The following is a 22,218-nucleotide window of genomic DNA, read 5'->3' as shown; positions in this document are numbered from 1 at the left end:
CTTGCATCCAAACCCAGCAAGCCCTACTACCTGTGCGGGGTGGGGTGAAACAGACATACCCATTCCCTGCAGTAAAGATGTCTCTCCCTCCACTCCAGATGACCTTGACTTCTGTGGGTGTTCACAGCCCCTCCCTCCAACCCAACGTCCAGACAGGTAGGCAAAATCAGGTGTCTTCAGTGAAGAGCTCTGCAACTTGGAGTCCCAAATCTTGTTCTTGAAGGAGTAAACGACTCAGTTGCTTAGTGACTTGAGTGTAACTGTGATGGCCATGATACTGGGCAGCATGAAGAAGCTGGCTATAGGGCAGAAATTAGTCCAGAACAGAAGGCTGGTCAGTTGGTGAAGGAGCAGTCCCCTGGTGCCTAGGACCAAGCCCACACTGAACCTACCATACTCTGGCTCACCCCGTGACCCCACAGCATCATCAAAGCAGCCCAGAACTCAGTCCTACCTCCTAATCAGCCTCCTAATCAGAGGCTTCTTTTCAGGCTGAGAGAAAGATGAAGTAGAAGTCTAAACAAGAGAGTTTTGAGAGGATGCTCCGAAGGAGCTGAGTGTGGCCAGCATTCATTTGGCAGAAGTAAATATCAGGTTCTGGTCTCCTCAGATTCGTGTAAGGACCCAAGTCCAGTGCCCACAACTGCCAGGCAACTCCAGTTTAAGGCTCTCTGGGGCATATAGTACATTCTGGCTGGATGTGGCTTGAAGAGCCCCAGGGGACAGTGCACAATGGCAGGGCTGAGTTCACACCAAGAGGAAGGGCAGGCAGCAGCCTCAAGACTGTTGAATCATCTCAGAATGAGGATTTTTAAAATTGGCTATTGTGCTGCATGGTGAATCAAGTTGCTTGACCCCCTCTTTATTCACCCTGGATGAGTGCCTGAAGATGGTTGTATGGGACAGGAGGGGACAGTCACCCACAGAAGGAGATGGTCTAACCCCACCTCCCAACACATAGGCCCCATACTGTAGCCCTCATGTGCTGTGCTAAATCACTTCAGTTGTGTCTGACTCTTTGTGACTCTATGGACTGTAGCCTGCCAGGCTCCTCTGTCCATGGAATTCTCCAGGCAAGAATACTGGAGTGGTTTGCCATGCCCTCCTCCAGGGGATCTTCCCAACCCAGGGATCGAATCTGTGTCTCTGATGTCTCATGCATTGGCAGGTGGATTCTTTACCACTAGTGCCACAAGGGTAGCTTGTCGGCAATGAATTAATCACTAATGTTGTCCAGGGCGTCACAGTGACCCCTGGAAGCAGACAAAGTGGATATTACTAACCCATTAGGTAGATGAGAAAACAGGGGCATAGAAGCCATGGTGCAGTCACCAAAACCCCAGAGGAAGTCCAGCTTTTTGTGTGTGTGTGGTGGGCACAGTTTGTGGGATCTTAGTTCCCCAACCAGAGATTGAACCTGGAGCCACAGCAGTAAAAGTGCCAAGGTCTAATAACCACTGAACCATCAGATAATTTCCCCAACTTTCTGCTCTTCAGCTTATTGCAACACCTTCCTTCCTGTCCCCAGATCTCTGCTTCATCCATCAAGGAACTGATGCTAATGGAGGTCCCCTCCATCAAAGCCAAACAGCTCTGGTTACCATGGTAACAAATAACTACTCCAGGTTCTCAACAACATAGTCCTAGGAGGACACAGGGAAGGCTCCTGTGGCCTGAGGGCCAACATGCCAGACCTTGGGTGAACATGCCTACAGCCACGCCAAGGACGTGAACAGCATCCAAGAAGGAAGGGGGCTGCTAGACAGGCAGACCCTGGGGAGGGAAGGGGGCCTGACACCTCCTGCATGTGCTGGCCCTCGGGCAGTGAGCCAGAAGTACTATCTAAGCTGCTCATTGCAGTAGTTGAGTCACAGCTATGCCAGGCTCTTGGGGAAGAATGTGAATCCAAATATATCCAGCAGGACTGGCAGAATGAGGGAAAATGAGGGGTTACTGCAGGGACTTCCCTAAAGTCCAGCATGGTAGGGATCCTGCCAAATTGAGTGATTAGGCATCCAAGTGAGCTAGAATTCCACAACCTGAATTACCCGGGGGGAAGGTTGGGAACATCAAACGGGGCAGTGTACAGAGCAATAAAAACTCCCTTACACATCTCCAGGGGGTCCTCGTCCCCTCTTCTGCCCCCATCCCCAATTCTGTATCCCCTCATGCCCCCCAAAACAGACAGAATTGGAGGCTAAGGTTGAGAAAAATTTCCCAGAAAGGAGATTTACAGAATAGATTTTTAAAAACAGCTAAGAAACTTAGATGATGATTAAACTTCGTATTAGTAGGAGTTCTAGAAGGAGAAAATGGTAGGACTATTTTTTAACCCCCATAATGGAAGAGCATGAGTTGACAGGTTGAAGGGACTCATACCGTACCACACACAGTGGATGAAAACTACCACACGAGGCACAGCACCAACAAGGTGTCCCCAGTGGCTCAGATGTAAAGAATCCACCTGCTGATGCAGGAGACATGGGTTCAGTCTAGGTCGGGAAGATCCCCTGGAGGAGGAAATGGCAACCCACTCCAGTATTCTGGGCAATCTCATGGACAGAGGAGCCTGGCAGGCTATGGTTCATGGGGTAGCAAAAGAGTTGCACATGACTAAGCCACTGAATACAGGAACACATAAAGAAGTCCTAAAACTTTCTGCAAAAAAATAATCAGACATTAGGGACTATGAATTGTTATAGCACATGAGAAGAAAACTCCAAACTTTGGAGGGAAAATTATCTCCAACTTAGGAATTATTTCATTCAAGTATCAACCAAATGTGAGGGTAGAAAGAAAATATCATTAGATGTTGAAGGTCTCAAAAGCTTACCTTCCATGTGCCTCTACCAGGAAACTGCCAGAGAACGTGCTCCACAAAAAACACAAAGAAGTGAACTAAAGGAACTGCCCTGGTGGTCCAGTGGTTAAGATACTACCTCGAAATGCAGAGGATGCAGGGTTCGATTCCTAGTTAGGGACTAAGATTCCATATGTTACAGGGCAATTAAGCCCACACCACAACTACTGAGCCTGCAAGCTCTAGACCCCATGCTCCTCAATAAGAGAAGGCCCCACTCGCCCCATTGAAGACCCAGAAGAGCTTAAAAAAAACAAACAAACTAAGAATGAGGAAGCCATGGGATCCAGACAAAGAGGACCTGTTATAGGAGGGGGCACGGGGACCCCCAGATGAAGGGGTAGAGATGCTCTCGGGTGAGCTACATAGCAGCAGTACCAGGCAGTTCCCAATCCAAACAGGAGCAGGAGGTCTAGGAGCCTCTGGGATTCTGCAGGGTAAGGAGGCTGGAGGCACGTATGAGCCCGTCAGCATGATCAACGGTGTTTGCTGGCTCCCGAGGTCAGATACGGACTTAACTGAAAGCATTACTACGAACAAAGCCAGTGGACATGATGGAATTCCAGTTGAGCTATTTTAAATCCTGAAAGATGATGCTGTGAAAGTGCTGCACTCAATATGCCAGCAAATTTGGAAAACTCAGCAGTGGCCACAGGACTGGAAAAGGTCAGTTTTCATTCCAATCCCAAAGAAAGGCAATGCCAAAAATGCTCAAACTACCACACAATTGCACTCATCTCACACACTGGTCAAGTAATGCTCAAAATTCTCCAAGCCAGGCTTCAGCAGTATGTGAACCATGAACTTCCAGGTGTTCAAGCTGGTTTTAGAAAAGGCAGAGGAACCAGAGATCAAATTGCCAACATCTGCTGGATCATTGAAAAAACAAGAGAGTTCCAGAAAAACATCTACTTCTGCTTTATTGACTATGCCAAGCCTTTGACTGTGTGGATCACAATAAACTGTGGAAAATTCTGAAAGAGATGGGAATACCAGACCACTTGACCTGCCTCTTGAAAAATTTGTATGCAGGTCAGGAAGCAACAGTTAGAACTGGACATGGAACAACAGACTGGTTCCAAATAGGAAAAGGAGTACGTCAAGGCTGTATATTGTCACCCTGCTTATTTAGCTTATATGCAGAGTACATCATGAGAAATGATGGACTGGAAGAAACACAAGCTGGAATCAAGATTGCCAGGAGAAATATCAATAACCTCAGATGCAGATGGCACCATCCTTATGGCAGAAAGTGAAGAGGAACTAAAAAGCCTCTTGATGAAAGTGAAAGTAGAGAGTGAAAAAGTTGGCTTAAAGCTCAACATTCAGAAAACGAAGATCATGGCATCCAGTCCCATCACTTCATGGGAAATAGATGGGGAAACAGTGGAAACAGTGTCAGACTTTATTTTTTTGGGCTCCAAAATCACTGCAGATGGTGACTGCAGCCATGAAATTAAAAGATGCTTATTCCTTGGAAGGAAAGTTATGACCAACCTCGATAGCATATTCAAAAGCAGAGACATTACTTTGCCAACAAAGGTTCGTCTAGTCAAGGCTATGGTTTTTCCAGTGGTCATGTATGGATGTGAGAGTTGGACTGTGAAGAAGGCTGAGTGCCAAAGAATTGATACTTTTGAACTGTGGTGTTGGAGAAGACTCTTGAGAGTCCCTTGGACTGCAAGGAGATCCAACCAGTCCATTCTGAAGGAAATCAGCCCTGGGATTTTTTTGGAAGGAATGATGCTAAAGCTGAAACTCCAGTACTTTGGCCACCTCATGCGAAGAGTTGACTCATTGGAAAAGACTCTGATGCTGGGAGGGATTGGGGGCAGGAGGAGAAGGGGACGACAGAGGATGAGATGGCTGGATGGCATCACTGACTCGATGGACGTGAGTCTGAGTGAACTCCGGGAGTTGGTGATGGACCGGGAAGCCTAGCGTGCTGCGATTCATAGGGTCACAAAGAGTCAGACACGACTGAGCGACTGAACTGAACTGACTGACTGAGGCGTACAGAAATGGAATAGAGAGCCCAGAAATAGGCCTACACTATATGGTTAACTGATTTTCTTTTTTTTTGCCACATTGCAGGACTTACATGATCTTAGTTCCCCGACCAGAGATAGAACTCTTGTTTGCTGCAGTGGAAGCACGGAGTTAACCACTGGACCACCAGGGAATTCCCAGTCAACTGATTTTTGACAAATGAACCAAAGCAATTCATTGGGGGTGGGGGTGGGGGAGGGGCAGGTGGGGGGTGGGGGAGGAAACAATCTTTGCCATATGCACCCTCACCCAAAAAAATTCAACTACAATCCTACACTACATAGAAAAGTTAACTCAAAATGGATCATGGACCTAAATATATGGAGTAACATCCTACTAGAAAACTTAGGAGTGATACAGCATTTGGGAAAGAGTTCTGAAATATGGCATAAAATGCATGAGCTACAAAAGAAACTAAGCAAGTGAAAAGTAGGTCAACTATTAACTACAGGAAAAACAAAAATATTTTACAAAATAGGAAATGCAATTCTATTGCATAGTAAGGTTCTGTTGTGAACAGTATTTGCATGCTCATAGTAATGAAGGAATGAAAAAAAAATTAATGAAAGGGTCGGACATCCCTGGTGATTCAGTGGTTAAGACTCCAGGCTCCCAAATGCAGCAGGTCTGGGTTTAATCCCTGGTCAGGGAACTAGATCCCATATGCTACAACTAAGACCCAGCATAGCCAAATAAATATTTAATAGAAATAATGAAAGTAATTCACTGGCAGTCCCGGGGTTGGGACTCAGCAGTCTTTGTGTTTCTGTGTTGGGATCCAGGTTCAATCCCTGGCCAGGGAATGAAGATTCAAAAGGCAAGCATTGTGGGAAAAAAAAATAAAATAAAAATACTGAATACAGTTCCCTGTGGTACACAGTAGGACCTTGTTGTTTATCTATTTTATATATAGTAGTGCATATATGTTAATCCCAAGTTCCTAATTTATCCTTTCCCAACCCTAGATAATGTGAGATTTAAATTCAGTTCTGCCAGGACCCATACTGGACATGGGGAAGAAATACAGGGAATGAGGCCTTGCACTCCTGGACCTGACAGATCAGGGAAAGGCCAAAACAGTCTCTGAAACGGAACCCCAGCCTCTACCTGACCTGTCCTCTGCATCCTTTGATGGATACCAGGAAGGGTGTCTGAAATTGGCAATAAGGAGTTCATGATCTGAACCACAGTCAGTTCCTGGTCTTGGTTTTGCTGACTGTATAGAGCTTCTCCATCTTTGGCTGCAAAGAATATAATCAGTCTGATTTTGGTGTTGAGCATCTGGTGATGTCCGTGTGTAGAGTCTTCTCTTGTGTTGTTGGAAGAGGGTGTTTGTTATGACCAATGCATTCTCTTTGCAAAACTCTATTAGCCTTTGCCCTGCTTCATTCCATACTCCAAGGCCAAATTTGCCTGTTACTCCAGGTGTTTCTTGACTTCCTACTTTTGCATTCCAGTCCCCTATAATGAAAAGGACATCTTTTTGGGGTGTTAGTTCTAAAAGGTCTTGTAGGTCTTCATAGAACCGTTCAACTTCAGCTTCTTCAGTGTGACTGGTTGGGGCATAGGCTTGGATTACCATGATATTGAATGGTTTGCCTTGGAAATGAACAGAGATCATTTTGTCATTTTTGAGATTGCACCCAAGTACTGCATTTAGGACTCTTTTGTTGACCATGATGGCAACTGTATTTCTTCTAAGGGATTCCTGCCCACAGTAGTAGATATAATGGTCATCTGAGTTAAATTCACCCATTCCAGTCCATTTTAGTTCGCTGATTCCTAGAATATCGACGTCCACTCTTGCCATCTCCTGTTTGACCACTTCCAATTTGCCTTGATTCATGGACCTGACATTCCAGGTTCCTATGCAATATTGCTCTTTACAATATTGGACCTTGCTTCTATCACCAGTCACATCCACAACTGGGTATTGTTTTTGCTTTGGCTCCATCCCTTCATTCTTTCTGGAGTTATTTCTCCACTGATCTCCAGTAACATATTGGGCACCTACCTCCTGGGGAGTTCCTCTTTCAGTATCTTATCATTTTGCCTTTCCATACTGTTCATGGGGTTCTCAAGGCAAGAATACTGAAGTGGTTTGCCATTCCCTTCTCCAGTGGACCACATTCTGTCAGACCTCTCCACCATGACCCGCCCGTCTTGGGTGGCCCCACACGGCATGGCTTAGTTTCATTGAGTTAGACACATGTGATCAGATTGGCTAGTTTTCTGTGATTATGGTTTCAGTGTGTCTGCCCTCTGATGCCCTCTTGCAACACCTACCGTCTTACTTGGGTTTCTCTTACCTTGGACGTGCGGTATCTCTTCACGGCTGCTCCAACAAAGTGCAGCGCATCAAATCCCTTATGATTATACATTGGAAGTGAGAAATAGATTTAAGGGACTAGATCTGATAGACAGAGTGCCTGATGAACTATGGTCAGAGGTTCGTGACATTGTACAGGAGACAGGGATCAAGACCATCCCCATGGAAAAGAAATGCAAAAAAGCAAAATGGCTATCTGGGGAGGCCTTACAAATAGCTGTGAAAAGAAGAGAAGCGAAAAGCAAAGGAGAAAAGGAAAGATATAAGCATCTGAATGCAGAGTTCCAAAGAATAGCAAGGATAGGAAAGTCTTTCTCAGCAATCAATGCAAAGAAATAGAGGAAAACAACAGAATGGGAAAGACTAGAGATCTCTTCAAGAAAATTAGAGATACCAAGGGAACATTTCATGCAAAGATGGGCTCGATAAAGGACAGTAATGGTATGGACCTAACAGAAGCAGAAGATATTAAGAGGTGGTAAGAGTACATAGAAGAACTGTACAAAAAAGATCTTCACGACACAGATAATCATGATGTGATCACTCATCTAGAGCCAGACATCCTGGAATGTGAAGTCAAGTGGGCCTTAGAAAGCATCACTACAACCAAAGCTAGTGGAGGTAATGGAATTCCAGTTGAGCTATTTCAAATCCTGGAAGATGATGCTGTGAACGTGCTGCACTCAATATGCCAGCAAATTTGGAAAACTCAGCAGTGGCCACAGGACTGGAAAAGGTCAGTTTTCATTTAAATCCCAAAGAAAGGCAATGCCAAAGAATGCTCAAACTACCACACAATTGCACTCATCTCACATGCTAGTAAAGTAATGCTCAAAATTCTCTAAGCCAGGCTTCAGCAGTACGTGAACCATGAACTTCCAGATGTTCAAGCTGGTTTTAGAAAAGGCAGAGGAACCAGAGATCAAATTGCCAACATCCGCTGGATCATCGAAAAAGCAAGAGAGTTCCAGAAAAACATCTATTTCTGCTTTATTGACTATGCCAAAGCCTTTGACTGTGTGGATCACAATCAACTGTGGAAAATTCTTCAAGAGATGGGAATACCAGACCACCTGACCTGCCTCTTGAGAAACCTATATGCAGGTCAGGAAGCAACAGTTAGAACTGGACATGGAACAACACACTGGTTCCAAATAGGAAAAGGAGTACGTCAAGGCTGTATATTGTCACCCTGCTTATTTAACTTACATGCAGAGTACATCATGAGAAACGCTGGGCTGGAAGAAACACAAGTTGGAATCAAGATTGCCAGGAGAAATATCAATAACCTCAGATATGCAGATGACACCACCCTTATGGCAGAAAATGAAGAACTAAGGAGCCTCTTGATGAAAGTGAAAGAGGAGAGTGAAAAAGTTGGCTTAAAGCTCAACATTCAGAAAATTTAAGATCATGGCATCCAGTCCCATCACTTCATGGGAAATAGATGGGGAAACAGTGTCAGACTATTTTTCTGGGCTCCAAAATCACTGCAGATGGTGACTGAAGCCATGAAATTAAAAGACGCTTACTCCTTGGAAGAAAAGTTATGACCAACCTAGATAGCATATTGAAAAACAGAGATATTACTTTGCCAACAAAGGTCTGTCTAGTCAAGGCTATGGTTTTTCCAGTGGTCATGCATGGATGTGAGAGTTGGACTGTGAAGAAAGCTGAGTGCCGAAGAATTGATGCTTTTGAACTGTAGGGTTGGAGAAGACTCTTGAGAGTCCCTTGGACTGCAAGGAGATCCAAAGAGGTCAGTCCTGGGTGTTCATTGGAAGGACTGATGCTGAAGCTGAAACTCCAGTACTTTGGCCACCTTATGCGAAGAGTTGACTCATTGGAAAAGACCCTGATGCTGGGAGGGATTGGGGGCAGGAGGAGAAGGGGACGACAGAGGATGAGATGGCTGGATGGCATCACTGACTCGATGGACATGAGTCTGAGTGAACTCCGGGAGTTGGTGATGGACAAAGAGGCCTGGTGTGCTGTGATTCATGGGGTCTCAAAGAGTCAGATACGACTGAGCGACTGAACTGAACTGAACTGAACTGAGGAAGGGTGTACAGGGACTCCAGATACCCCCTGAATGCCTGTTGAGATTAATCGCAACACAAAATAAGCCTTAATCAGTAGTCTGAACTCCCAACCTGGATCTCTGCAATGGAGAACAGGCAGAGACAGGAAAAGTCCCCTTACTGCCAGGCCTGAAAAAGCTTCAGCCCCTCAGCCCCACCCTCCAAATCCTCCCTGAGTTACAGACGGAGTCCTGGGGGAGGAACCAGCAGGGAGGGGCTGGAAGTAATCACTGGAGTATTGGGGGGGAGGATGCTCCTTGGCAGAGACAGTGGGGCAAACTTCTGCCTCTCAATATTCTGAATTAGCAACAAACATAACAAGTACAAAACATCCCTGTATCACAGATGACGCATATTCTCCTCTGGCCTGGTGTCCCCAGTTCCCAGATCCCAGGCACCGGAGCCCAGGCTCACACCAGCAGGAGGGTGGGACCAGAGTTTCTGTGGACATTCCAAGTGTTCACTAGAATTCTTGTGGGTCCCTGAGGGCCCAGCTGAGGTTCCCAGTGTCTGCCGAGGAAGAGAAAAACCAGCCTTTGACAACTAGAAGTGATCTGATGTTCATAGACCTCAAACACTCAGAGCCAGGTCTCTGGCTGGACATTTCACGTCCTTCTGTTGGACATAAACAATCACAGAATACCAACCTCACACAAAGTCACTCTGAGAACATGATAAAACGAGACACGATAAAGCCAGTTCATAATTTTGTCCAAGAACTGACCAAAATAAGGTCACTGTGTTGTTGTTTAATCGCTCAGTCGTGTCAGACTCTTTGCAACCCCATGAACTGTAGCATGCCAAACTTCCCTGTCCTTCACCATCTCCCAGAGTTTGCTCAAATTTACGTGTACTGAGTCGATGATGCCATCTAACCATCTCATCCTCTGTTGTCCCCTTCTCCTCCTGCTCCCAATCTTTCCCAGCATCAAGGTCTTTTCCAATGAGTCACTGTGTTGCCACCCATAAAATATTAATCTTAAACATACTCCTCTTATGGCTAAAAGTAGTGACTGCTATATTTTTAGAAATTGTATTGAGATATAATTCACATACAATGTATCCATTTAAAGTGTACTTTGACATGAGACAGATCTGCGTCAGAACAGATTGGCCACTGCTAGCTAAATGGCCTCAGGCAAGTCCCTGAATCTCTCTGAGCCTTGCATTCTTCGTGTATAAAATGGGGTGATACCACCCACACTGAAGGGTTGTAAGAGTTAAAAAGTGATACTGGGAATACTAGGCCAATGCAGTCTCACTGAACCAGTCCAGTTAAAGGATTCCAGCTGTTTGTAGTCTGGTGCTGGGAAATGTCAAAACAGAGTTTTGCTTCCAAGTTTCTATTAAGAGGGCTGGAAAATCTGAAGTTATGGGGAAAAAATTTTTTTTAACTCATTGGAATATAGAAAATTTTTTTCTAAGGTCAAAGGAATAAAGGAGAATCCTTTCTTCCAGGGTCCCTGTTCCCTGAGTTCCTTGCCCCTGCGCCCATGCAGACCAGGCTCCTGGGGGCAAATATCTGCCTCTGGCCTCTGGGGCTGGCCTTAGCCCATAACTCCATGAATATGAGAGGCCTTAGAGGAAGCCAGTGCTTCTGGCCTCAGTGATTACACTGTCCAAAGGGTAGGACACAGCTGGACTGGGACTTTCATCAGAGCACTGCCTCAGGGAACCTGTGCATGATTGTGGCTCCACCTTAAAGGCAAGCAGCAAAGCCCATGAACCCACAGGGAAAGCTGGGACAATGGATAGTCTCTAACCCTGCTGGGCCTGCCCTTCTGGGCTGTAGGCTTGGATTATTTGTATCAATATAGCTAGGAATTTTCCAGAGCCCCCTTACTTTTTTTTTTTTTTGCCACACCATGCTGCTTGCAGGATCTCAATTCCCCCACCAGGGATGGAACCCCTGCCTCCTACAGTGGAGAACGGGGTCCTAATCACAGGACTGCTAGGGAAGTCCCCCTCCCGCCCCACCCTTCTTTAAACCTGCTAGCTAAGTGTTCTGGCATCTCCTCTGAGCTTTTAATTAATTTCCCTTTCAGAGAATTGAGCTATTTGTTGCCAGTTTGTTCTCTCAGATGGCATGGTATTTACTAACTTTTTGCTATTGTTGTGATTTTTGTTGTTGTTATTTCAAATCTTACTCGAATCTGTCCCCCTTTCAGCCGAGGAAATGGTGACCAGGTGACCAACGGTCACCAGTATTCCAAGGTCACCGTTTTGTGTATTATGAGCAACAAAGAAAGAGCAGGAATATGCTTGGAGGCAGAACCCCGGAGATCAGGGGTGTGGAGATGTGTTCAGGAACCTAGATCCCCAGCCTTGCTTTCAGCACCAGACGGCCGGTGGAAAATGATTTCTTTTGAAAACCACTGCTTCGATATCGACACTGAAGGTGCAGTTATAAGTGTTTTAGCGACGGTACCAACAGCGCCTGAGAGCCTCAGGAGGGCGTCTGAGTGAGGCAAGGAGGCGCCAGACTGAGGACGAGCTTGAGATTTCGACCTCATAGCTGCGAGAAGCGAGGGAAGCCCCGGGCCCTGCCCAGCCTGAAGTACTCGCCGAGCTCCTGAAGACCGGCCGGCCTACCTGGGCTCCGAGAACCCAGGACGCCAAACGGCGCCGGGTCCGCGCCAAGCCCCGCCCACTGCCTCGCCTCCGCCTCGCTCCTTTCCGAGCCAGAGCCAATCAGCGCTCAGCGACCCCGGGCAGGGAGACCAATCGATCGGTCTCGCTTTTCACTCAAGACTACAAGTAGAGCGTCTTACACTCGATCCGAGGTAGGTCCCAGGACCTAGGCGGAAACTTGGCTAAACTGAAGGACCTCGCTGGCTGGTTGCCTCATGGGTGTCTGGAAGGTCGAGGTTCCTTCACGTGGAAGGAAATTGTTCTCGAATAATTCAGTTCCGAGAACACTATCCTAGGCCCTCTCCTTACCTCGCCGTGCGGCTTCGGGGCAGATGTCTCTTCTGTCTGGGTCTTATAAAATGAACAAGTGGAACAAAAAACGCTCTCTACAGTCCCCCTTTTATCCTGGACCAGCAAGCCCAGGATCAGCGCCAGTGTGGCTGATATCAGTGGTCTCACCCTGACCAGGGCCCCCTGAAGCTTTTCCAGCAGGAATACACTGCGGCTGCTGCTGCTGCTGCTAAGCTAAGTTGCTTCAGTCATGTCTGACTCTGTGCGACCCCATAGATGGCAGCCCACCAGGCTTGGGTGGGCTGGGATTCTCCAGGCAAGAACACTGGAGTGGGTTGCCATTTCCTTCTCCAATGCATGAAAGTGAAAAGTGAAAGTGAAGTCGCTCAGTCGTGTCTGACTCTCAGCGACCCCATGCACTGCAGCCTACCAGGCTCCTTTGTCCATGGGATTTTCCAGGCAAGAGTACTGGAGTGGGGTGCCATTGCCTTCTCCAGTAACACTACACCCAGGTTACCCCCAGTTCAGTTTTCTGGGGATGGAAAGTGATTTTCTCCATCTGTTCACATCTTTTAAAAAAACTTTGACATTGGCCCTCTGCAACTTTGCTAGGTGACCTGGGAAAAATCACAGCCCATCTCTGGGCTTATAGTCCTGTCAAAGAAATTCAGAACACCTGAAACCATAAGGTTCCCCCACCATGGCATTTTCATAACACTGCCAATACATCGTACAACTGGATAGACCCAAATTGGGGCCAGCAGTCGGATCAGGGAGCAGTCATTTCACTGAGACTCTCCCTGGGTGATCCTGAGCCACTGGCCCTTAGGAGCCCACCTTTCCTCAGTCCATGCTACCCATGCTGAGTAAAGCAAGACAAAGCTTGATTGACAAATACTTGTGGGGCTCCTACTGTATTCTACTGTGTAGTGCTGCTATGGGAGAAGCCAACCTAATTCCTGACTCAAGGAAGCTCAGGGCCTTGTTGAGAGAGACTGACAAGGGTAGACAGGAGAGTTCTGCAGAGTAACATTGGCTACAGAAGTAGGGATGGAGGGGTTGGAGCTAGGATATTTCAGGCCAAAGGGGATGTTCAAGCCTGACTGGGTAGAGTTTTCCGGGTGGGTGGAATCAGAAATTCCAGGAGGTTGAAATAGTGAGGAGGTGGAACCCTGGGACTGTCTGTGGAGTGGATGTGACCAGGGACCAGTTAGACAGTGGAGTGTAACAGTGTCTAGATGGCGTGACGTTTAGTGGGAGCCCTGGGTTTCATCCTGGCACTGGGATGGGGAGGGGGAACTTGTTAGGATTCCTCCCAGAGGAGGGAGGAATTCCTCTGGCCCTCCCAGAGCCACAAGTGGCCGCCCATCGCAAGCGCCTCCCCCTCCGCCTTAGCCGGCTGAGTCCTGGGGCTTCTCTCTGACCTGGACAAACCGGCCCCGGAGGCTCTGGGGACCGTTCCGCTGCAGGGAGGCCCAGGCACGAGGTGTGTAATCTGAGCCTTCAGATCAGATCAGATGAGTCGCTCGGCTGTGTCCGACTCTTTTCCACCCCATGAATCGCAGCACGACAAAGGGCCAATTACAAGGTTCCTCGAAGTCTGTAACTTCTCTCGCGTTTACCAGGTCACCGCTCTGCCTCCCTCCCCTGGAATAGCCCTTCCACACCTTAATTTCCCTTCAAACGGTGCCCTTATCTTTCCTTTGAATCTTGGGCAGGAAGTGGAGGCTGCATACCTGGCCTGCGAGTGCCTGAGGTTCCGTTGTAAAGAGCACCAGAGTAAGCGTCTACACTGGAATTCCAGGCGAATTGAAAGGAGGCTCCAGGGGAGTGAATAGGATCTCCGTCGTAGGCTCGGCGGTTCTGGAACACCAACTTTCTCCGGCTAGGTCGGCTCGGGCTCCCTCCCCGCCTCCTTCCCTCTCATTGCGGACCTCAAACTAGGGTCCTATCCTCTGAACACTGCTCCAAGCCCCACAAAGCCTCTGGGACTTGAGATCAGGATCCAGGAGCTCGGCCCGGCCCTGAATGCATCTCCGTCTGGCCTCCCCCACTAAAGCTCGCGGTGGGGGAGTGGGGCTCTCGCCTGGGCTATTGGGTTTAGACTTGCAGCTCTAGGGTGCTGTCCATCCTGCGGTGCTGAAACTCCCCCAGACCTCTGCGCCCTAGGAGAAACCGCGTCCCCACCTCAGGGGGACGCCCAAACTCCAGGGTGTGTTCACACTGGTCCAATAACCCTCATGGGTCATCAATTGCCTCAACAGTTCAGATCATCACTGGTTTAAACTGGAGGCATGCAGGGGCTCTGAGGTTGCCTGAGGAGGCTTGGAAAGTGGCCAGACCCAGGGATCGTGGGAGTGGTGGGCAAAACTCCAATTTCTTGTTCTGTCCTGGTGTTAGTAGGAACTCATACATTGTGAACATAGTCCCCGCCCACTCTAAACCTGTCTTGTGAATTGTTTGGTGAGACTGGGAAGGCCTCCCTCAATTTTCAGGGATCCGACCCCCTTATGAGCATCCAAGCTGTGTAGACGCTGCTACCTAGAAGATAATTTTTGAACCAGGGGCTCTGGTTCAAAACCTATGGCTGCTGGTCCACAGGCTCTCCGAGACGACTTTGGCCGGCTGCTTCCCCGCGCCCTGGGAGGGTGGATTTCCAGCGAGAAGACTGCGCATGACCGCCCCCAACAAGCAGAGCCCCTGGTTCAAAAATTAAGGACAGAAAAATCCCTAGAACTTCCTCCCCTTCACCTTTCACCCAGTGAATGTGCCCTCCTTGGACTCTGGGTGACCCCCAGCTCGTGTGTGTGCCATCCCATGCTTCCAAAGTCCGAACAAGAAGGAAGGTGCCAGTGACTCCCCAGGTAGAGTACAGCAACTTCCGGTCCGGAGGTTTTGCCTTTGAGGGTATAGATGGAGAGATTGCCCGAAGAGTTAAACGCGATCACACTAGCAGTAATTTTGAGAAGCCCGAAGAAGATGGGGCAAATTCAGAAACCAGGGCTCAGAGGCACAGTGAACAGCCAGGACGCGGAGCTCACGCGCTCCGCCGAGCCCGGGGAGGGTCCTGCCGCACCTCCGCGTCCCTTGTGACTCTGCACGGCCCTCCAGAGCCGCCCGGAGCTCAGGAACTTCCCGCACCTTCTGATGACCAGCCCCGGGCGCAGTGTGAAACCAGACAGCGGAGGCAGAAGTTTGCGGAGCAGGTGCTGTCCAGCGTGTTCCCGGCGAGCCGAGCCTGCGGCAAACCCCAGCACTACCTCCTGGTGAAGGCTGAGCCGGGTGGCCGTGCTCGGGTGCGAGTGGCGAGTGCCTCAGAGTCACGCGCCGCTGCACACAGCCGACGGCGCTCCGGGACAAGCGAGTGTGCAGGGTTTCCTGCGAGAAAGCAGAACCCGAGCCAGCCAAGGACTCCACAAGCTGCTGCTGGTCCACGGGCTCTCCGAGGCGCGGTTGCCCGGCTGCTTCCGGGCGCCCTGGGAGGGTGGAGAGCCAGCGAGAAGGCTGCGCATGCCCGCCCCCAACTCGGATCTGCTACAAAATAGAAACTCAGAAGCCCCTGGTTCAAAAACGAAGCTTTTCGAGAGGGCAACAGCAGAACATTAAATCAAGTGCAGCCCCTGTGCGACTATGCAAGTCCCATGCCCTTGAAGCCAGCACTGCTCCTACCCATCCCACATGAGAGTCATTTAATAAGCTTTACCCTGCAAGGTTAAGTTTGGGGTTACTTACTAAGGCAGAATCACTGCCCCCTTCCTCTGTTGCCATAATAAGGGAAGAGCCAGGGCAGATTGATCTGACCCTTCCACAGGTACCCACCTGTTGCCCTTATCAAAGGTGGGAGGTGAATTATCTTTGCAGCCTTGCTACATTTCAGCTTCTGTCTGCAGCTCTGACACTTTCATCCGTTCTCCGGGCAAGCGGGAGCCAGAGCCAGGGAGTCACTTCCTGAAGGAAGGGGGGCTCGGGCTGGATCTTCAGAGGACCAGAAGTAGTTAAGCAATCTGCCTCATTCTGAATAACCCCTGCTATTCTCTACAGGAAAGTGAACTTGCCATAACCAGTCTGGTTTTGTTGTTGTTTTGTCTAGTATTTTGTACAGCTCCTCGGAACTCCATTAAATCTACTAGATTGGATGCTGCGCAATTAATAATCATTGAGGGACTTCCTGGGGTTCTGGTTCCTGGGGTGGCTATGACTCCATACTCCCAATGCAGGGGGCCCGGGTTCAGGGAGCTAGATCCTATATGCTGCAACTAAGAGTTTGCCTGCCACAAATAAAGATGCTTCAGCTAAGACCCAGCACAGCCAAATAAATAAATTAAAATTTTAAAATAAATTAATCATTGAATAAAGCCAAACAGGTCTTTAAAATTTACTCAGCTAAATTATTTTTATCAGAGCTAAAGATCTGAGTATCAGGTATAGGGTACTGTTGCTGCTGCTAAGTCGCTTCAGTCGTGTCCGACTCTGTGCAACCCCATAGACGGCAGCCCACCAAGAACTGTTTTTCAACTCTTTGAAAATTATTTTACTGTCACTATCTTACCATGTTCCCCAGAACGGAAAAAGAAACACTAGGGAAAGACAGACTAACCCATGGTTAAACAGGAGGAAGACCTTCTAAACTGTAAAGGGCACAGAACTGTTGGGGGAGCAGGGACAGCAGAGGGCGCTGTTGTTGTGTGAACACACCCATAGGAAGGGGCCCCGACAAGGCATGCATTTTTTCTCACATTGTCTCTGCAAATCTACACAGAAACATTCCTTACCCACTGATGTGTGCACCACCCTGCCCCCCGCCCAAATTCCGTATCTGACAGGTACTTCAGCAATCCAAGAGTTAGAATTTCTGATTAAGATTCTTTACCTGGCCTCTAGGGGTCCCTTGGACCCTAACCCTATCTCCAAACTATTTTCATAAGCTGGTGGTGCTCCTTCAGAGCGAGGAGCTAGGGAGAGGACCTGGGAGCCCTGGTTTTCTTCCGCAGCTTGTGGCCCTTCCCGTCCCAGTGGGAAGATGTTCTCTGCAGTGTTATTTACAGTGGAAAGTAAACTGATGACGCAAGCTGTGCACACTGTGGAACCACAGAACGACAGTTGGAGAGGCTGTGAGGTAACAGGGACGCATGTTGACACTGCACGGTGAAAGCTAAAAAAGGATACTGAATTGCTCACTGTGTCCACAAGGTTTTGCCTGCAGATAAAAATGGAAAGGGGAGTTGGAAAAATGAAACAGATTAAGGTGGGAATGACTGTTTTCTTTAAAATACTTTCCCTCAGAAACACGTTAAAATTGTAAAATGGTTACCTCTGGGAGATAAGGTTATCTGCAGTTTTCTCCCTCTGCTTCTTTCCAAATACTCTACAATGAGTAGGTATTATCTGGATGACCAGAGAAAAAGAAGTTAACAGACACACATCCGCCTAAGAGAGGCTGTCTCTTCATGTTGGCATAGCCTTAACGATGCCCTTTTGTCCACAAGGCTGCCTACGTGGCCCTTCCTTTTTCCCTCTGTCTGGTACCACCCTCATCACCCTCTCTGGTGGTCCTTCCACCACAAACCAGAATATATATGAATACTATGTGGGAAAATCCAAAGCGGCTCTGAGCCCAGCCTCTCGCCGGTGTGACCTGGCTCCCTGGCTGAGAGGGGAGGGGCAGCCCTGGGGGAGCTTTCCTGAGGCCTCTGCGGGGCGGACAGAACATATGGCATCTCCATTGCTGGATTGTTCCATGCTTCTTGCTGCTACTATTTCAAGATGTTCAGGGGCAGAAGTTTCCGCCAAGCTCTCTACCAAAGAGGGCCGTATCCCCGTCCTCATGATAGCTCTCTCTCTGCTCCCCTCCCGGGTTCCCTCTGCGGGCCAGAGAAACTGGCTGAGTGTGGAGACCAGGGGAGGGGGACTGCAGCTTCCTTTCCACAGATGCTGGCTGGACAGGCACCTTCTTGTCTCTGCACGTGGCAGAGGTTCAGGTTCAGGCGTGGTGGAACCCACTTTGCATGTGGCTTTAACCTCAATAGCCAAGGACAAGAAGCTGACGTCTCTGCAAACATTTCCCTGAATTATCTGTTAATTGAAGGGGACTCTGCCTGGGGCCAAACGCAAGGGGAAATGGAGGCTAGGGGTTCCAATGGCAGGGAGGAGTGTGTTGGGGAGCATGAGATGGCATGGAAAGAGCCCGGGTTGCTGGGGGCGGCGGGTGGGGGGGAGGGTGGTGAGGGGTAGGCTGGGGTGGGAGTGAAAAGTTGTTGCTGACCCAAGAAAAGACGCCAGGATTTTTGGCCTCCGGAGGAGAAGAATTCAATCCGGGGCCAGAGACGAGGCTTGATCGCTCAGAGCTTTTGTGAAATAAATTTTATTAAAATATAAAGGAGATGGAGAAAGCTTCTGACAAAGGCATCAGAAGGGGGCAGAAAGAGTACCCCCTGCTAGTCTTCAGCTGGATGTTATATAGTCACTGCTGCTGCTGCTGCTGCTAAGTCGCTTCAGTCATGTCTGACTCTGTGCGACCCTGTAGACGGCAGCCCACCAGGCTCCCCCGTCCCTGGGATTCTCCAGGTAAGAACACTGGAGTGGGTTGCCATTTCCTTCCCCAATGCATGGAAGTGAAAAGTGAAAGTGAAGTCGCTCAGTTGTGTCCGACTCTTCGAGACCCCATGGACTGCAGCCCACCAGGCTCCTCCATCTGTGGGATTTTCCAGGCAAGAGTACTGGAGTGGGGTGCCATTGCCTTCTCACTAGCCTTCAGTTAATGAAAGAAAGGAATGTCTTAAAACTCAGAATGGCACCAGGCCCCTCATCCATAAGATGCATTTTGGGATAATCTTGGCACCAGACGATTTATCCCGGGCCACAAAATGATTGACTTGAATCTTGTAGAAGGGCAGATTACCATACAAATAGTTTCATTTACATAGATTAAGGAAACAATGTCTGAGTATAACATACTGGTTTGTCGAGTAGGTTCTGAGCCATTAGGTGAACCAACTTGAAGACAGAGTCTGGGGTAAATGCATAGTACATTAGCATAGCTTAAGACAAACATTTCCATAAGAAAAATGCATTGGTTATCTTAAGGTTTGAGAATAGTTAACTTCAGGTGAAACCAGGTGTCATTATGGCAACACAGTATTTTAAGAGAAATCTCCTTTTAAATTTGTATAGAGAAGGGAAAAAATATCGCTAGTTTGTTTCCTCCTGCCACTTAAGAGAGATAAAAATGTCTGACACTTGCAGCCTATTTCCTCCCTTTGGAGACCCCTGGCCTTCCTGCTTGTTACCCTCTCAGGGGCAGTGGCAGGGACTGGGCAACAAGCCTGCGTCGCTGCCCTCTCTCAGCCTCAGTTCTTCTATGACTCAGAGAAGTAGCTGAGCATCTCTGTTGCTTTCTACAACCAAATGACTCTCTTGGGATATTTCCTGGCTTATAAAATCAGGATCTTGATATCTATCCCTCATCAAAGGAAAGATCAGTCCAACTTCCTAACCCCAACAGACAAGTCCTCCTGTGTGGTGCCAGATAACTCTCCAGTCTCTCCCTCTTGCCCCACCGATGTGTCTCAGCTTGAGTCTTATCAAAACTCAGCTTGAGTCTTATCTCCTCCAGGAAGCGTCCACCAGCTCCCACTGGCTGGGCCAGGTAGCCCTCCTATGGGCTCCCATAACCTCATGGGCATCTGCTACCTTTACCTGTAATAGCTATGCTTATGGCCGACGTTTATTGAGCACCTAAACCTCGGCCAGGCCCTTTCCCCAGCATCCTCTAGTTGAATCCTAACTGCACCCATGGAAGGGAGGCCCTGCTTTCATCCCCATTTTTTGGATCCGGACACTGAGCTTGAGGGAGTGCAGGGCAAGTGGGAGGCGGGGATGTTGAATCCAGGGCAGTGTTGCTCCAAAGCCTGTTCTAATCTCCTGCCTTATCCATTTGCCCATCTCACCCCCTGATCACAGGCCTCCTGGTCGTTTCCTGCTAAGGGCTACATCCTAGGTCCTCCTCTGACCTACGGACACCAGGAGTGCAGCATCTTGCTCCCTTGTGCCTCTACCCGAGGCCCATCAGAGTCGTAGGAGAGGCTGAATCCAAATCTCCCTCTTTTGGGTCCCTGAGGCTGGGGGTTCCCTCCTTGCCCCTCAGCCTTCCCCACCCCTCCCGAGGTCTTGCGAGACCAGGAGGACCCGGGATGTGGCCGAGGACCCTCTCTGGGCCGACCTCAGTGTTCTCGCCACCCAACGCTACATCCATGCTTGTTTAGAATCACGTTCAATCCAGGTGAAAGGACCTCTGCTTAAAGGTCACGGTGACTCGTGCTAATGTGCCCAGGGCTGGGTTGGCCCTTCTCAGGCTTTAGTCACTGAATTCTCATAGTGAATGATGGGGAACCTAGGAGGAAGATGGGGATATGGTTTTTATTTTACAGATGAAGAAAACCACGGCTCAGCTGATGTCACAGAGCAAGTGGGTGGGGCCAGGAGTGATCCAGGGCTGTCTGACCTTAAAGCCCTATAGTTTCCCCAATTCCTCCCTCCCGATCCAGACAGGGCCGTGGCAGGAAAACCCCCAAAGGATGAGAATTGTGATTCATTCCTGCATCTTCAATGTGCCAGCAGCTACACCCCGGAGGCTGGTTGTGAAAGTCTGGGCTGGGCAGGCTCTGGCCTAATAACTGTTTATTGACAGAGGTCAGCAGGGCAGGATTATCCTCCCCACGTTATAGATGAGGAAGTTGCAATCAGAGAGGAGCAGGAAAGTTGCCCAAGGTCATCCCTGAGTCAAAGGAAGACTGGGTACTTGAACAAAGGACACTCAGGGATCCTATGTGGAGTAAGAGGAAGGAGGCTGTGATGGGCTGGCACTGCTGGGCCCGAGGCTGGCAGCTTTATGGGCCCTGTAAGTCACTGTGATGTGTTAGGGCCCATCCCTGCTCTTATGATTCCTGCTGTAATGGGGGGGGGGTCTTGTCCCCTCCAAAGGAACTAGGACCAGCGTGACCTAGACAGTGACAGGTAATAGGTTTATGGCAGGTAGGACAGGGGTCCAGGCTGGAAGATAAGGCTGGGTGACCTTGGCAACACAAGGTAACCTGCTTTGTGTAACCTTGGAGTCAGAGATGATAGATAGAGCAGGAGCCATCCCCCACCTCCTTGAGTTCCTGCGTCACAGATGGTGTAGTCTGGGTGGTGGTGCCAGTGACTAAAGATGCAGCCTTGAGGAAATGCCCATCCTTAACATCCTCCCCCCTCACCACCTCATGCCTCAGAGGCCCCCCCCCCCAGGGGCGTGGTTCTCCTCCCTCAGCTCAACGGTCCTACCAAGGGGAGCCCTGACTGGAGGGGAGCAGGAGTACTTTGAAATCAGCTTCCTCTTCCCAAAGGGACTTTGAAGTGCCTCTAAAGCCACCAGGGGCTTCCCAGGTGGTGTTTAGTGGTACAAAATTCGCCTGCCAATGCAGGAGACACAGGAGACAAGGCTTCCATCCCTGGGTCGGAAAGACCCCCTGGAAGTAGGAAGTGGCAACCTACTCCAGTACTCTTTTGCCTGGACAATCCCATGGACAGAGGAGCCTGGCGGGCTATAGTCCATGGGGCTATAGAGTCAGAAACAGCTGAGCACTAACCTAAAGTCACTTGTCAATAGCCTCTTAACCTCACGGAAGGCTTCCAAGTCTCTTCCCTGCCTGTAAGAGGGGCTGGCTTGGGGTTACAGGGACCCCTGAAGTAGACTTCATTCCTTGGAATAGACTTTCTCCTCGCTCCATTCCCCAGTCCTAAAAGAGAGATTTTTACTGCCTTGTGACCACAGATCCGCTTCCCAGAGAAGACCCCCAGGGTGTGGAATCTTCTCCTGAATTGTGATTAAATCACTCCCCCCCACCACTGGTGATTTAATCACTAGCCCCAGGCTGGTGATTAGATTCTAAGACAGTGCAGACAATAGGGCCCTACACCTGGTGTGTATTCTCCCCTCCCCT

Source organism: Bos indicus, chromosome 19, assembly GCF_029378745.1.
Source record: "Bos indicus isolate NIAB-ARS_2022 breed Sahiwal x Tharparkar chromosome 19, NIAB-ARS_B.indTharparkar_mat_pri_1.0, whole genome shotgun sequence".
Lineage (NCBI taxonomy): Eukaryota > Metazoa > Chordata > Mammalia > Artiodactyla > Bovidae > Bos > Bos indicus.
This window is presented reverse-complemented; position numbering follows the sequence as displayed.